At 43.1% G+C, this 12,839-nt stretch overlaps 1 pseudogene; it reads left to right on the top strand.

The window, feature by feature from the left end:
- Positions 1–4,333: 4,333 nt before the first annotated feature.
- On the top strand, positions 4,334–4,423 carry LOC129039739 (U6 spliceosomal RNA; annotated as a pseudogene).
- The last annotated feature ends 8,416 nt before the right edge of the window (positions 4,424–12,839 follow it).

Here is a 12,839-nt window from a genome sequence, read left to right as displayed (position 1 = left end):
CGGACTGACTATTTGAGGTCAGGAGTTCAAGACCAGCCTGGCCAACATGGTGAAACCCCATTTCTACTAAAAATACAAAAGTTGGCCAGCTGTGGTTGGCTGCTCATTCCTGTAATCCAAGTGCTTTGGGAGGCCAAGGCTAGTGGATAACCTGAGGTCAGGAGTTCGAGACCAGCCTGGCCAACATGGTGAAACCCCATCTCTACTAAAAATGCACAAAAATTAGCTGGGTATCGTGGCTCATGGCTGTAACCCCAACTACTCAGGAGGCTAAGGCAGGAGAATCACATGAACTCAAGAGGTAGGGTTTGCAGTGAGCTGAGACCACACCACTGCACTGCAGCCTGGGCAACAAGAACCAAACTTAGGTCTCAGAATAAATAAATAAATAAAAATAGAAAAATTAGCTGTGTGTGGAGGTGCATGCCAGCTACTCAGGAAGCTGAGGCAGGAGGATCACTTGAACCCGGAGACAGAGGTTGTACTGAGCCAAGATCACGCTACTGCAATCCAGCCCCGGAAAAAGAGCAAGACTCCATCTCAAAAAAAAAAAAAAAAAAAAAAAAAAGGGAAAAGAATGGGCTGGACACGTTGGCTCACGCCTGTAACCCCATCACTTTAGGAGGCTGAGATGGGTGGATCACCTGAGGTCAGGAGTTCGAGACCTGCCTGAACAATATGATGAAACCCTGTCTCTACTAAAAATACCAAAAAAATTAGCCGGGTGTGGTGGCATGTGCCTGTAATCCCAGCTACTCGGGAGGCTGAGACAGGAGAATCGCTTGAACCCGGGAGGCAGAGGTTGCAGTGAGCTGAGATCATGCCATTGCACTCCAGCCCAGGCAACAACAGTGAAACTTCGCCTCAAAAAAAAAAAAAAAAAAAAAAAAGATGTAGATTTTTTTCCCACAAGAGACAACTTTGCAGGGCCATTTCAAGACAAGGAAATATATTTGGGGCTAAAATATTTTTATTTCTTTCCTTATTTATTATGTGAGGTCATGCCAGAGCCAGGTTGGAAAGCAAACCATGTCATATACGGTTAAATAAAACCCCTCTGATGAAACTTTATGGTTTGTAGGGGTGACTCCCCAGGTCCTTTAGGGAGGAATTTGGCCAAGATAAGAAAAGAAGTCAGAGTTTAGTCTTCAAACACAATGCTTCCCTGAAAACTGTTGCTATTTCTATATATTCTTTATTGAACATGCAAGGTATGTATCCTGCTTAGAGTAGTGTCAACTGCTGTAAGAAATATATTTAAAAGTTTCAGGCCAGGGAAGACGGCTCACGTCTGTAATCCCAGCACTATGGGATGTCAAGAGGTGGAAGGATCACCTGAGCCTAAAAGTTTGAGACCAGCCTGGGCCACATAGGGAGACCTTGTCTCTTTAGAGAGTTTAAAATTTAGCTGGGCATGGTAGCGTGCACCTGTGGTTCTAGATACTCAAAAGGATTGCTTGGATCTGGGAGGTCAAGGCTGCAGTAAGCCATTAACATGCCACTGTACTCCAACCTGAGCTACAGTGATACCCTTTCTCAAAAAAAAAAGAAAAAAAAAAAGAAAGAAAGAAAAATAGAAAGTTTCAATGGCTTAACCAAATAGCAATTGATTTCTTGCTCACATACATGTCAATGTAGTTGTTTCCTCTTGGCAGGCAGTTTTCACAGGTGTGACTTCTTTCTGCAGAACTGTTCTCCAAGTGGCCAGGGACTGACCCAGTTCTCCTCCATTTCTTGCTTGTAGTCTGAAGAACAGCTGTAGAGTGTGTGGGAATGCCCATATCCTGAGGCAGGGAGGAACTGCCTGAAACAGCCTGGGCCTGGCTCCTGGCTCTCCTGAAGAATGTAACATCTTGAATTAAGGAGGAACTGCTGGGACAACCAGAGCCTTGTTCCTCTCTCCCTGGAAGTAGGATGAGATTTACCCAGTGATTCCTGTGGCCCCTGAGGTATCGAGCCTGGGGTAAGCTGCTTTTGGGACCCCTCAGCTGCAACACCAGTAGGGCATGTGCAACTGAAGCTCCATCCACCCAAGGCAGCTTTCATAAGCCTTGGGAAACTGGCACACAATGAATTCTAGGCTTCTGTTGTCTCTTGCTTTCTATCTGTAAGTTATACATTTGCTTCATGTAACTTGTTGCATGTGAGTGTCTTCTGTCTCACCAGGCTCAGGCAGGTTCACAAAATTCACCAGTGCATGGTGAATCTAGTTCACAAAATTGGTGAAGTGAGCAGGGCCCTCTGTGATAGAACCATGGCTTATTGATGAAGTGGAAGGAGTGATACCCCGAAGTACCCAGCCCAGGGTGTAGACATCAACCTAGAGGGATGCAGGAGCTGGACAAGCAGCTGGATGATTTATAAAAGGAAGAATGAGAGGTGAGATTATAAGCCAACAATAAAATTTGAAGCCCTTCTAACCATCTGAATGGACCTTTCCTCTTGGCCAGGGCATTCCAAAGTTTACCTGATTATCTGGTTCAGGTGATGACAGGAAAAAAGGGCCAATTATACCCCACTTGAGTCTGGATTTCAGGAAAAGCTGACCAGCATTAACATCAACACATACCTTAAGTCTGATAAGAAATATTTACAATCTACTCTCTCTGAAGCCTGCTACCTGAAGGCCTCATCTGCATAATAAAACTTTGTTCTCCACAACCCCTTATCATCATAACCTAGACATTCCTTCCTATTGATAATAACTCTTTCAACCCGTTGCCAATCACAAAATTTTAAATCTACCTGTAACCAGGAAGCCACACCCTCACCCCACCACACTTTCTCAGCTTCGAGTTGTCCTGCCTTTCCAGACCCAACCAATGAATTTCTTACATGTGTTTGATTGATGTCTCATGCCTCCCTAAACTGTATAAAACCTGGCTGTGCCCTGATCACCTTGGGCACATGTTTTCAGGATCTCCTGAGGGCTGTGTCACGGGCCATTGGTCACTCATATTTGTCTGAGAATAAATCTCTTCAAATGTTTTACAGTTTGACTCTTTTTGTAAACAGGACATAGGTCACCCCCAACCCTGTGGATATGAGTGAGCTGGCTGCACTGACTGAGGCAGAGAGAAAGAAATATAGAATAGGACAGTGGCAAGCCACCCTCTGATTGTGGGACACTTGTATGATTGTTCATTCTCGAGAGCTAGAGAACTCAGGAAATGGATACTCAGATGACCCCTGAAAATCCTAAGAGGGAAGAGGAAGAGATCCTCTGGTGGTCCCTGAGGCATCTGAGAGGGAACCAAACACAATTCATAAGGGCGTTTACAGAGTGGAAACTCATTATCCAAAGAATAAATATGGAGAATAGCCAGCTAAATCTTGTGCAGCCTGGGTGGTGTGTTTGTCCAGCTCCTGCACCCGTCTAGGTTGATGTCTACACCCTGGGCTGGGTACTTCAGGTATCACTCCTTCCACTTCATCAATAAGCCATGGTTCTATCAGAGAGGTTCTATCAAATCCAAATGTCTCAGGCTGAATGACCCAGTTGGGAATGGGGCCAAGGTCTCTGGTTTCCTCCCCACTGGAGGTCAGTCACTCTATTCCTGTCAAGATAAAACAAGAGTTCTTGTAATAAGCCAGGAACAGAAAGACAAACTTTGGATGTTCTCAGTTATTTGCAGGATCCAAAAATCCAAACAATTGAACTCATGGAGATAGAGAATATAAGGATGGTTACCAGAGGCGTGGAAGGGTAGCAGGAGTGGGAGGAAGCGGGAGAGGAGGTGGGGATGGTTAATGAAAAAGGGCCTGATGTGGTGGCTCATGCCTGTAATCCCAACACTTTGAGAGGCTGAGGCGGGTGGATCAACTGAGGTCAGTAGTTGAAGATCAGCCTGGTCAACATGGTGAAACCCTGTCTCTTCTAAAAATACAAAAATTAGCCGGGCATGGTGGTGTGTGCCTATAATCCCAGCTACTCAGGAGGCTGAGACAGGAGAATCACTTGAACCCGGGAGGTGCAGGTTGCAGTGAGCCAAGACCGTGTCATTGCACTCCAGCCAGGGCAACAAGAGCGAAACTCCATCTGAAAAAAAAAAAAACAACAACAACAGAAGAATGAAAAAGACCTAATGTTTGACAGCGCAACAGGAAGACTATAATCAATAATATCTTAATTGTACATTTTAAAATAACTAAGAGCATAATTGGATTGTTTTTAACACAAAGGATAAATGCTTGAAAGGATGGATACCCCATTTTCCATGATGTGATTATTACAGATTGCGTCCTGTACCAAAATGTCTCACATACCCGTTAAATATATCCACTTACTATGTGCTCATAAAATTTAAAATTTAAAAATTAAAAAACAAAAGACATGCTTGCTTCGGCAGCACATAGACTGAAATTGGAATGATATAGAGATGATTAGCATGGTCCCTGCTTTTAAAATTAATAATATTCCTTTAAAAGGTAAAAAGGGGGAAAAAAGGAATTCATATTTTTCTGGTGTTCTTAGATATTGGAACCCACATGACAATATTTCCAGGTCTCCTTAAGGGAAAAATTAAACTAGTGACATTAAGAGGCTTGGGGACAAAAGCAGTGACCTATGGTGCTTATCTGCTGTGGGGTGCCTCTGGTCATTCGAGGTGCTGGTGATTTTGGTTCCTGTGGCTGAATGTCTTATAGTCATTGACATTTTGGCTGCTTCAGGCTCAGCACATCATCACTGCCTGAGGGGTGCGCCCGCTCACAGCTAAGAATTCCAGCCGTTATGGTGGAATTCCATGCCTGCCTGCCACCTAAGCCACCCAAGTCCCAATGGGTTATTCAACAAAACAGTACTGTATACTAACTGAAGAACAGGACATTATTGTGTTAATTATTGTTACAAACGGAAATGCTACAAACTACCCTGTCATAATGTAACAGCTCAGTTTGGCTAGTCAAAAAGGCTTTCGGATGTGGAGACTAACAGTGGACTGTCCCTGGGCTAAATGCAAAGACTACATGGGCAGTAAGCCAAAAAAGTATTCTAGATACAACCAAGCAAAAAAATGTAATCTTGGAGACATCCACTAATAAAAAGGAGGTCCAACAGCTGGAAGGCCTCTTTGGGTACTGGGGCATTGGAGACAGCATGTACCCCACCTGAGTGTTCTATTGGTCCCCTAAGTCAGGGTGACCAACAAAGCCATCAACTTTGAATGGGGCCCTTTGTAGCAGTGGGCCTTGGAAGCAGTTAAATAAGCCATGGTCCAGGGACTGCCATTAAAATCTTTAGAGCCTGCTAGCCTGATGGCATTAGAGTAGTCCCCACTTATCCTTGGGGGACGTGTTCCAAGACCCCCAGTGGATGCCTGAAACTGTGGATGTGTCAAACACTATATATACAATGTTTACCGTAGACATACCTATGGTAAAGTTTAATTTATAAATTAAGCACAGTAAGAGATTAACAACACTAGCTTAAAATAGAACAGTTATAATAATACACTATAATAAAAGTTATGTGAATGTGGTCTCTCCCTCAAAATATCGTCTTATGCTGTACTCCCCCTTCTTCTTCTTGTGATGAGGTGATAAAATGCCTAAGTGATGACATGAAGCGAGGTGAGTGAAGTAGACACTGTGACGGAACGTTAGGCTACTGTTGACCTCATGACACATCAGAAGGAGGATCATCTGCCTGGGTGATCCTGGATCACTGAGCCATGATAACGTCTATGGTTGGATGTCAGGGGCAGATGATGTCGATGACTAATGGGCAGGTAGCATACACAGCTTGGATACGCAGGACAAAGGGATGATTCATATCCTGGACAGGGTGGTATTTCATCATCCTACCCAGTGTCACTCGCAACTTAAAACATATGAAATGTTTATTTCTGAAGTTTTTCATTTAATATTTTCAGACCAAGGTTGACCAGGAACAACTCAAACCGCAGAAAACAGAACTGAGGATAAGGTAGAACTATTGTACAGGAGTTACAACCCCCATTCCTGCTGATTGGAGTTCGTGGCAACAGAAAACTACCACTAGGATATATCAGTCTATCAGATTTTGGACACTTAAGCTGCATGAGGCAGCCACCAAATATATTCCTTTCCAAAAAAATTGTATTTTTTTTTTGTCAAACATTTAGATGTATTTTTTTATATAGTCCCTTGGAATGGCAACTCAATATACAGACACCCAGTATAATATAAATGTTATTACCATTAAAAAATAATTTAAAAATAAGTTTAAAAAGTAATAAATATTATTACCATTAAAAAATGATAATGGCTACTCCTTGCCACTGATCAGAGGGAGGACTCTATTAGCTAGGTCTGAGGTTCCCCATTTTGTGGATCAGAACAGCTTAATCATCTTGCTGACTATGAAGGTGGGGAAGGAGATGAAGAGAAACAGATATTGCTCTCCGCACCCCAGAGAAAATGTTAAAAATCATTATTAACTCTAAGGCATGGTTTAGGGGAGAGGAGACTCCTTTATACCCGAAAATATGTTTCTAACCTGCTTGCTGTTGCCTGAAGTCTATTTAATGAGGGAGATAGCCTTTTATTCCACAATTAGAAATGAAAGACCTCAGATGCAATGTAAAATGAGTTAGAGCAAATGAATTTTTAAGTCAAAGGTAAACAATAATGATAATTTCTTCCTCTCTTCTTCTCTTTCTTTCTCTCCTTATGCAACCAATGGTTTGGTCATCTACACTTATCTTTCAGGCATGAACTTCATTACTTCAAGTATGCAAATGTGAAACAGATAAGGGCCTTGCCTTGCAGAATTTATCTGATAAGGGATAGTGTTAAAAAGTCAGCAGGTCCTGGGTATGTGAAACTGAGTACCAAGAGGAGACTGGATATCGTGAAGTCAAACTTCTCAAATTCCACAAATTGGCCTCAGGTACAGTCTATTTTTGAAACAAACATAAATGGAGTTTAAAGACGTTCCACATTTGATGGATGCATGAGCTTTTAGAAGTGCTCTAACTTTCCCTGTCAGTTGAAAATTAACATCCTGGGAGCTGAGACTGACATTTCTGCAGAACAATCATCTTTCTCCCCCAAGCCCCAACATTTTTTTTGAAATAGAGTCTTGTTCTGTTGCCCAGGCTGCAATGTTGTGGCTCCATCACGGCTCACTGCAGCCTGGACCTCCTGTGCTCAAGCGATCCTCCCACCTCAGCTTCCTGAGTAAGCTGGGACTACAGGCATGCGCCACAACCCCTGGCATTTTTTTTTTTCTTTCTTTTTTTTTTTTTTGGTAGAGACAGGGTCCCACTGTGTTGCCCAGGCTGGTCTCAAGTGCCTGGGCTCAAGTGATCCTCCCACCTCGGCCTCCCAAAGTGTTAGGATTACAGATGTGAGTCACTGCGCCCAGCCTGAACACCGTTCTCTTTGAACAGTGCCTGACACATAGTAGGCATTTGGTAAATACTTGTAGAATGGATTTGTGAATGATTTACTTTTATTCCTAAATGAATTCTTAATACTTTGTGACCTGTCTTTTTATGGTTCAACAATGTACTAGGAGCGTTTTCATGTCATTTTAAAATTCAATTCTAAAACTTGATATTATGGAAATTTTCAAGAAACACAGAAGTAGAGAATATAGTATAAGGCCGAGTGTGGTGGCTCATGCTTGTAATCTCAGCACTTTGGGAGGCTGAGGTGGGTGGATCACCTGAGGTCAGGAGTTCCAGACAAGCCTGGCCAAGATAGTGAAACCCCATCTCTACCAAAAATACAAAAATTAGCTAGGAGTGATGGCGCATGCCTGTAATCTCACTACTTGGGAGGCAGAGGTTGCAGTGAGCCCAGATGGCATCACTGCACTCCAGCCTGGGCAATAGAGCAAGACTCTATTTCAAAAAAAAAAGACCAGACCGGGCACAGTGGCTCATGCCTGTAATCCCAGCACTTTGGGAGGCCGAGGCAGGTGGATCACCTGAGGTCAGGAGTTCAAGACCAGCCTGGCCAACATGGTGGAACCCTGTCTCTACTAAAAATACAAAAAAATTTAGCTGGGTGTGGTGGCGAGTACCTGTAATCCCAGCTACTCAGGAAGCTGAGGCAGGAAGAATTGCTTGAACTGGGAGGCGGAGGTTGCAGTGAGCCAAGATCGTGCCACTACACTCCCACCTGGGCAACAGAGCCAGACGCCATCTCAAAAAAAAAAAAAAAAAAAAAAAAAAAAAGACCAGGCTCAGTGGTGCAGTGGCTCACGCCTGTAATCCCAACACTTTGGGAGGCGGAGGTAGGCAGATCGCCTGAGCTCAGGAGTTCGAGACCAGCCTGGCCAACATGGCGAAACCCCGTCTCTACTAAAAATTAAAAAATTAGCCCGGTGTGGTGGCGTGCACCTGTAATCCTAGCTACTTGGGAGGCTGAGGCAGGAGAATTGCTTGAGCCGGAGAGGCTGAGGTTGTAGTGAGCCAAGATCGCGCCACTGCACTCCAGCCTGGGTGACAAAGTGAGACTCCGTCTCAAAAAAAAAAAAAAAAAAAGAATACAGTATAAAGAAGCCCTAATACAAAAAGAAAAATAAATAAGCAAAACAAACAAACAAACAAAAAACAAAAGAAGCCCTCATGTGCCCATTCACAACTTCAGCAACTTTAACATTTTGCCAGATGGAAAGTGTTCTGTCTCTGTAACCTCCCTTTTCTTCCCACATGCCATACATTTTCACCCCTAAGCATTTTCTGTGCATTTGTGTGTGTGTGTGTGTGTGTGTGTGTGTGTGTGTGTTTGTTGTTTGTTTTTGTTACAGGGTCTTGCTCTGTCTGTCACCCAGGCTGTAGTACAGTGGCATAATCATAGCTTACTGCAGCCCCGAACTCTTGGGCTCAAGCAATCTTCCTGTCTCAGCCTCCGAAGTAGTTGGGACTACAGGCACACCACCAACCCGGCTAATTTTTATTTTTATTTTGTAGAGACAGGGTCTTGCCCAGGCTTGTCTTGAACTCCTGGCCTCAAGAGGCCTCTGCCTCGGCCTCCAGAAACATTGAGATTACAGGTGTGAGCCATTGTGCTCAGTCTCACACATAAGCATTTTAGAATGACTCTCTGGTAAGCTTTTTTTTTTCATAACCACCGTGCTTTTATCATGTTTAGTAAAATTGATACTGCATTTTCTTTAAATCGTCTAAACCCAGTCTCATAGAAATTTCCCCAATTGTCTCAAAAATGTATTTTTATAATTGGTTTGTTCAAATGAGGGCCTTAATACAGGCAGATCATTGCAATATAATGCAGGTAACAGACAGTGGTGTGGGGGATAAGAATGAAACTAATTTTTATCAACTGCTAATTACTGGCTTTTTTACAGCCACTATACTTGTGTTTTATATGTGCATGATCTCATTTAATCCTCAGAACATCACTTTTAAACAGTTAGTGCTGAGCTTACATTACCCGCGGGACAGGTTCCATCGCTTGGCAGGTGTCAGTCCAATGACTGCAACCACGGAGGATTTAACAAAGGTTTTTGATTACTTGGCAACAAGTAAAGAGAACATTGGAGTAGTTCCCAAAGCAGTGCCTCCTGGAACAAAGGTGAAAGTGGGGCCTTTATTGTGCTGTTCAGCTGAGTCATTGTATGTAAAAGTGGGATAAAGTCAGCACAGGTGCAGCCGTTGATCATGTTTCTTCATACATCACATATACAAAAAAATGATGAATAGGCTCCCGTCTTGGTTTTAGTATGGTAATGTGGAAAGTTCAAAAAAGTTCTTCTCCAACTCAGGCATCTCTGGATCCAATTGGTTTTTGTTTTGCAGGGGCTGGGGCTGTTCCTGGAAACTTTTTGAAACAACAAAAACTCAAGGTGCAACAGTTACAAGTGCGTACTTTTTCTGCAGTGACCTGGGGATCCTGGGTTACACTTATCCCACAGATGAGGCTCAGAGAAATTAAATATCCGGCCCAGGTCACTTAGAGATGAACAGATTGCTGATATTTAAAGCCGGATGTGTCTCATACTGAAGTTTCTGTTCATAACTGCTGTGTTGTTCACGATAATAGAGAAAATAGTGAACTACTTCTCAGACTATAGAAATTATAAAATAAATACTTCATGAAGAAAAACATTTTGACTTTATGAAAGTAATGCTGGAAGGAGTTATGCCGCTTGCTATTTGTGAGTGTGGGGACCAAGGGTTTTTTTTGGTCCTCCGAAGTTTCGCTGAAAAAGCAACTCACAAAAGGCAAATTAGTTGGAGAAAAGGCATACAAATTTACTTAATGTGTATGTACAGGAGGCTTCAGAATGAAGGCTCAACCCCTCAATGAGTATAGAGGCTTGTATATCATCTTGAGGTTACAGAAAGAATGGGGGCTAGGATCCTGGCAAAACAGGTTATGGAAGCAGGATGAAGAGGAATTCTGTTGAGGGGCAATAAATAATTTCTAGGGAGAATCCAATGGGTTTGAAGAACATACAGTGGTGTGGGGCAAAGTCTGTTGGGCCCGCAGAGTGGACAGTGGTTTTTGACAAAAATCTGTTCAGGTTTCTGGACAGACTTTAGTCTTCCTTTCTGCTATATTGTTACTGGGGGTCCCAGTTTATCCTAAAGGGGCTCTTTTCTGTGTGGTGTCCAGAAACCAATACACAAAACCAAGTGTCAAGCAGTGTAGGCTTTATCTAATGACCGTGGAGTTGGAGAAGTGGATGTATAGCTTGCAAATAACTTTCCAGCCCCTGAGAGCTGGGAAGTCACAGATGTACGGTATCTTACTTAGTAAAGGGGCTGGGCGTTAAGAGCAAGGGAAGGAATATTCCTGCTTTTTCTTGGGAAGGGACGAAGATTTTCTTGGAATCAAGAAGCCTCCTCTTTTTTGTCCTTTTTCAGTCTCTTCCAGTCATTGTCATGGTGATTGTCAACTGTCATGGTGATTGTCAACTGTCATGGTGCAATTGGATTAGAATGGTGCAGGGAAATTGGATTAGAATGAAGCTAGAGGTTCTTCAGGGGATGAATAAGCTGCCTAAGAAGAAATCTATGATCACAGACATCCTGTTTCCTAAAATTAAGCAGAGTTAAGCTGAGTAGGAATTTAATCAGTATATCACATATGCCTTGCATTGGGCAACAAAAGCAGAATAGGGGTCCAGCTAAGTCATGTAGGCATTGCAAGGGCAACAAATTCCCATTTTAAATGTTCACGCCTCATTCTTGAGGGGTGCTGAAGGGCAAAGTCTATTTTCTGTAGCTTCTTTATGCTGAGTTTGGGCATAGGCAAGCATCCTGTTAAAGGACTGAAACTCTTCCTAGTCATTTTCAGATAGGTTTGATTCTCTCCTGGCTATAGGCTTAGCTGTTGGTACCCCTGAGTAGCCCAGCATTTGAAGGTTTATGGCTTTTAGGCTTTTGCAACAAACTTGGTGACAGAGTTCAGAAGTCAGGGACCAAAAATTAAAAGGGTTACTGCTGTGAACAATTACTGAGACAATGGGGCTTAGTCATGGTCCCAACCACCCTAATTAATCATTAGCTATTCTGCCTAGGATGGGTGAAGAGGGGTCTCCCTTTGTATTGTCCAGTATAGCTATATTTTGATAACAGATTTCTAAGTTTTCTTCAACTTGGCCTGAGGTATTTATATAGAAGCAATATTCCTCTCTTAACATGGTACATGTGCCCCTGCCTCTGCTGTGAGTACATCTAGGGTCATTCGGTTTTGTAGCACTGAAGTAGGGAGTTCAAGGCTGTCTGTTGAGCATCCAGAGTATTGACTGTAGCTTTCTGTGGTTGTTGAATAAGGATTGAGATGTTTTTAATGGAATTCTCTAGGTCACCTATCCCTAGACACCAGAAAATGCTATAGGGACTGCCCTATACCACTTCTACTAATAATTAGATTAGAGGTAGCTAAGGGCCCAAAGTGGAATTGGTCTGGATCATATAGGTTCCTTTCTCCACAGCCTTGGATCCTGTGATATTTAAAGCAGTGGAAAGGAATACCCTAAGGTTACTTTCCCTGAGGACCCTAGATGAGATATATTGATGCAAACTCCCTTCTAACAATAAGAGCTAGTAATAAAGAGGGTTATGCCACATAACCAAAGGTTTCCAGTTCCTTTTAAAGACACTGCAGGCTGGGGGTGGTGGCTCATGCCTGTAATCCCAGCACTTTGGGAGGCCGAGGCAGGAGGATCACTTGAGCTCAGCAGTTCAAGACCAGCCTGGCCAACATAGTAAGACCCCATCTCTATTTTAGGAAAGAAAAAGAGAGGAGAAAAGGAAGAAAAGAAAGGAAGGAAGGAAGGAAGGAGGGAAGGAAGGAAAGAAGGGGTGAAAGAACAGATGTTGCAGTGGTAAGCCCTTGTAACCAAGCATGGAAGTGGGAGGCATGTAACCCTATGGACCCCAGTTCTATTTCAGGGTCCCATGCACCCTGGGGTCAAAATTTGAGGACATGCCCTGAAAAATAATCATTAATAATTATATTTGTGCTTCCGCTTTTGGTGGCCCCTGCAGTGAGCAATTGCCACCTGGCTTCTTCTCTTATGGGCTGGTTCTCTTATTTAAAGTCCAATAGCTTTAAAAATGACAGCACCATTCTGACCTGTTTGTTATCAGATGTTAACATGCCCCTTTCCTTCCAAATAGCTCCATGTGTGTAGCATACAGTAGGCATACTTGGAATCTGTGTATACGCTGATAATTTTTCCTTCCCCCAACTCCAGCAGCTGGGTTAGTGCGATAAGTTCTGCTTTGTGAAGAGCATCCCGTAGGGAGGGCATGGGCCTCTAAAACTTTAGTGAGATAGATGATAGCATAACCTGTCCTCCTCTGTCCTCCTTGCATACAGCTACTCTCTTCAGTCAACCATTCGGCTTCTGCATTTTCTTTTTTCTTTTCCTTTGT

The sequence above is a fragment of the Pongo pygmaeus genome, chromosome 5, assembly GCF_028885625.2.
Source record: "Pongo pygmaeus isolate AG05252 chromosome 5, NHGRI_mPonPyg2-v2.0_pri, whole genome shotgun sequence".
NCBI classification, from domain to species: domain Eukaryota; kingdom Metazoa; phylum Chordata; class Mammalia; order Primates; family Hominidae; genus Pongo; species Pongo pygmaeus.
The sequence above is the reverse complement of the archived record's forward strand: the minus strand, read 5'-3'. Positions and strand labels throughout refer to the sequence as shown.